Genomic DNA, 5,195 nt, shown 5'->3' with positions numbered 1-5,195 from the left:
GATTCTACGTATGTGCATTTCTTTTTAAAGATTTTGAATTATTTGAATAGAACTATCTGAAAGACAGTTAATTGGTTATATTTGTATTGTTCATATTTGTTTGATATAATTGAAATAAAATAAAATAGTTTACATATGTATATGTTATAAATATTGTAATGGTTCAAATGAGATAAGAAAATTCATTATAAAATACGAAGAAATAAAAAAATAAATGTTCTCTTTTCAAGTTCTAAATTATTTAAACTTTTCCTTTAACAATTGATTTTAATTTTGATTAACCCTTTGACTGCGACGCGCTTTTGAACCAATCCATTAATAGGAATGGCGCGATTTTCGCATGTCAGTCGCTGCGATTGTTTTTCCATTGACTACTGACCAAAACAGATAATAATGGCAAATAAAATAAATATATGAATTTATTTTAATTTTTTTAAAGTAATTTTTTAAGCTATTTTAATTTACTTTATTTATTTTGTGCATTTCTTCAATAATAATCGGTAATTTAAGTATAAAAGAAAAAATACAAAATTTATAATGTAACCGAGTATAATAACTTTAACAGGATATTTTAATAATTTTAACCAAATTATAAAAATAATAAAACGATAATGAATGAATAAAGATAATAAAATTAAAATAGACCAATTTCAAATATAAAAGCAATTAATTAAACGACATTGAAATAATTGCCAATATTTAGTTGTTATGTTACATATCACAATAAATTCCATGTTAAATTAATCGGTAAAACAGCAATAAAGATGTTATAGTAAAACAAAAATACAGAGGGCGTATATTTACGTCTTTCGTGTATATTGATGGATTTATTAGAGCGTATATATACGCCTTTAGCAGTCAAAGGGTTTACCAAATCTATCGTAACGATAATATTTCTATAACAAAAGATTATTGTGAAAAAAAAAGAAAAATAAATGATAGGAAAGATAATAAATTAACGGTTGTAGGTCAAAAGCAATAAATTGGAGATGGGGGTTCATGAAAATTATTGTAGTTTTAAAAACGTTAACGAGTAATGATGGGATGAAGCTTTATCAGGTCAAAAAAAAAAAAGTAAAAAAAAAAAATACAAGCGTGTTGTTTAAAATCCCAAGTGATACGTGGAAGAAGAGACCTACTATTCACTGTGGTGGTTCGACGTATGTTTTTTTTTTTATCTAAAGTTTAGCACGCCACGCGATTTCCGTTGGCGCGTATCACGCAAGAATAAATTATACGGGCGAACGAACGAAAAGCAGTAGCCCGTGAGTGCAATTTTCAATGCCCGGACGATATCACACGATGAATATAAAATCGAACGACGCACGAACGAACGAACGAACGAACGAACGCACTGGATGTGCTACGAAAGTCACCAAAATTTCATGCGTATATACTCTTGCGGACTCACCCCCTAGTCCACCCCACTGTATGTATCGATATACTCACCAACATCGATCCATTTTTTAATGAACCCTTCCTCTCTCTCCCTCTAATGGCACTCGCATTGAAATTTGGTTCTTTTATCGCGAATAATAGATAACAAATAGATAAGAGGATATTGGTAATAATGATAATTAAAAATAATATAAATCTTAATATATATATATATATATATATATATATATATATATATATATATATATATATATATATATATATATATAAAATTACGTGTCACGTTGTTTGTCTGCAATGGACTCTTAAACTACTGAGCCGATTTTAATAAAATTTTGCACACTGTGTGCAGTTTCATCCAACTTGAAAGATAGGATAGTTTATATCTCAATTTATAATCGCAATATTATTTTATTGCGAATTATTTGTTTATTAACAAAGAGTCATGATTATTTCTGTTAGCTCGATAAGATTCTAACAGATGGCGATATAAGGTAATTCGTTGACTTAAAGACGTGTGTATCGGACTGATTGTGAGCCACAGCAACGGGTGACGGGGCACCCTTTAGTAAAATATAAAAATAATCAAATAATATTAATATAATAAATATATATGGATTAAATAAAAAATAATCAAATAATATAATGATTTATATAAATAATTACAAATAATTTATAAAATAATTTAAAAGAAATATAAATATGATAAAAATGTATAAATAATAAATATGAAATTATATAATAATATTATAGTAAAACAAAGACATTTTTTTTTTGCAAAAATTACAAATTGTCAAAACTTTAAAAAAATATACAAAATTATAAAAAGATTCAACGAAGTTTCTATAAACATTATAAACTACATGTGCATGGATTTCGTATAGTGAGTTAACCCTAAAATGGCAAACTATATTAACCCTTTTTCCACAAGTCTTTAACAACAATACTAATAATAATATTAATAATAATACTAATAATAATAATAATAATAATAATAATAATAATAATGATAATGATAATGATAATGATAATAGAGAAATGTGTAATCTCGTAGTCGGAGTAGATGCCATAATTGCTCACATAGTCGTTTATAATTCTCGTAATTGTTATGGGTAAGTTGTGATGGTCGTAAGTTAATTAAATAATACCGGGGGGCCCGTTCGTCAGAATTTCCAACGTAATATTCTCGTACACCTTGGCGTATCGCAACTGTGCAGGCCTGTTTAAAACGAAGAATCGTTTTGCGTTAGAATCTAAAAGCACTATTTGATTATGGTTTCAGTTTAGACCAATAAAAAGATATAGCTGAACTTAGCTTGACTGGTCATTGGGTAAAATTTTGAATTTTAATCATTTTTAAAACCTAAATAAAATTATTTTTAATAATTAGACTTAACAGTTCATTGATTAAAGGTCTTAAATTTAAGGGTTTTTAATAATAAAGAGAAGGAAAATAAACTTATTTTTAATAATTTAGGAAATTCTAATAAAATTATTTAGATTAATTTAGTTTGACCGATAATTAGTTAGAAAGGCTTGATTTTTTAATAATTTAAGGAACATTCTAAATTACCTGATAAACGAATTTAACTCTAAGCGAAAGTTTGTTTTAATCGTTGTCGAATTTTTGATTCTTTTTTTGCGGATAATGAAACACAACTGGACGATTGTTAGTTTTACGACTGTTATAAAACTTTCACTTGCGACAAGACCACATAAATCCTCTAGTTTTTACAATCTTCGGTGTTTCAAAAATTCTAAAATGAAAATTCAAACAAATTGATTAGAAAACACTAATGGTTTTATACTGGACGCATATTTGGTTAAATAAAGATTGTTTCATTTATATGCGTACAATTATTTTAATATGTAATTATTAAGATTATTTATATAGGGGGAGTTCACATAGTGCCGGACACTCATATGTCTCAAAAAATAATTATGTGAACGATTTAAAACCGGATGAAAAAGGTGCTTGTCATTCGATCCAATTTATCAGTAAATCAAGGCAACATTAGGAGTCTTTATGTCATTAAAGTCTTCAGTTTCTATGGTTTTTATTCATTTATAAAAGGCTCAATTATTATTCGTTGTATATGAATTGTTTTGTTGATTTTAAAAATGGATTAAAAGTATAGATGCCATAATGTTTTTATTATCTTGTCCCCTAGTATCGATCAGAATTAGTCCTATTACGCTTTACAGTCAAATCTACATTCATAATAGCAACAGAAAAAAAGTAAGACAAATATTTATATACAAAATAAGTCACAGAATGATTCTATATATCATTAGTGACAAAGTTTATAAACAATAATTGATAAACAGTCTTTTCAAATTCAAATTCATTTCAAATTAATATCATTTCAATAAACAGAAAATCTATTTTAAAATTATTTATACATTTAATGAATAGATTGAGATCAATTTTATTACTTTCAAAAAAATATTTCATTCTAAAAGAAATATATTATTTTAGATAAATGATAAGAAAAAAGAAATAAGGTATATTATATCATTTGTATACAGTACGACAAATTTAAAATGAGTTCTATGAAACGAATATTCGTAAATTAATATTATTTGTTATACCTAGTAACGGTTTATGTAATATTATATACTAAAGAAATAAATCATAAATAAACTTTGATAATGATCATAAAATCTTTAAAATTTGTTTCAAATAAACAAACAAAAAAACGAAAAAATACTAAAATTTTTCTTTATATTCCGCCCATTTCAAAAAGAAAGTAATATTTTTATTATATATATATATATTACTATTAGATATAGAACTTTGCTTACGTCTTTTTACTTTTTATTTGTTATATTTTTTCATATTGTTCATGAACAATTCAGCTTTAGATATGCTTATTCCACGTTCTTCTGCTAACTGTTCTGGAGTTATATGCGGGAATTCTTCCAGAATATTCAGTAATTCTTCATCTTTCGACTCTGAGCGTGGTGCTCTTGAAGTAGGTCTTTCTAAGTTGAAATTATCTTTTTTAAAGCGTTTATATCACACACAACATGTACTTAAGGATATAACATCCTATGTATATATATATCAATTATATATCATTTTTTTCAATCGTTAAATTTCATTTCTTAAATTTTACAATATTTTCAAAAAAAAAAAAAATAGAAGAAAAAATAAAATATATATATATTACTATTAAGTATAGAACTTGGATCCAGTCCTTTTTCTTTTAATTTGTCTTTCATTTCCTGACTGTTTAGGTATTCTAAAACTGTACGTTTGCTTATTCCCACTTGTTTTGCCTTCTCCTTTTGAGTCATATCCGGGTTTTCACAGGTCAAACGCACTAATTCATCTTTCTTTTCTCTACATAGTTTTCTCGAAGAAGGTCTTTCTAAGTTAAAATCACATCTCTTGAAGCGTTTATACCATACACAACATATACTTAAGGATATAATATCCTGTATATATATATATATATATCAATTATATATCATTTTTCCAATCGTATATTTAATTTTTTGAATTTTACAGTTTTTTCAAAAAAAGAAAACAGGAGAAAAAATAAAATATATATATATATATACATTATTTTATAGTAATATTTAATATAAATATATATATATTACTTTTAGGTATAGAACTTGGCTCCAGTCCTTTTTGTTTTAATTTGTCATGCATTTCCTGACTGTTTAAGAACTTTGAAACTGAAAATGGGCTTATTCCCAATTGTTTTGCCATCTCCTTTTGAGACATATCCGGGTTTTCACAGGACAAACGCATCAATTCATCTTTTTTTCTCTAGATAGTGTTCTTG

At 25.9% G+C, this 5,195-nt stretch overlaps 1 long non-coding RNA gene across 1 annotated transcript; it reads right to left on the bottom strand.

Annotated features, from left to right (window-relative positions):
- Positions 1-4,208: 4,208 nt before the first annotated feature.
- Positions 4,209-4,752, bottom strand: LOC149032795 (uncharacterized). Its single transcript, XR_016176355.1, has 2 exons — positions 4,572-4,752; positions 4,209-4,383 (listed from the first exon to the last, which is right to left on the bottom strand). It is a non-coding gene; the product is annotated as an uncharacterized LOC149032795 (long non-coding RNA).
- Between the last annotated feature and the right edge of the window lie 443 nt (positions 4,753-5,195).

This window comes from Polistes dominula, unplaced genomic scaffold (assembly GCF_049000335.1).
Source record: "Polistes dominula isolate Pdom_NZ unplaced genomic scaffold, Pdom_raw_medaka contig_84, whole genome shotgun sequence".
In the NCBI taxonomy this organism is placed as follows: domain Eukaryota; kingdom Metazoa; phylum Arthropoda; class Insecta; order Hymenoptera; family Vespidae; genus Polistes; species Polistes dominula.
This window is presented reverse-complemented; position numbering and strand designations above follow the sequence as displayed.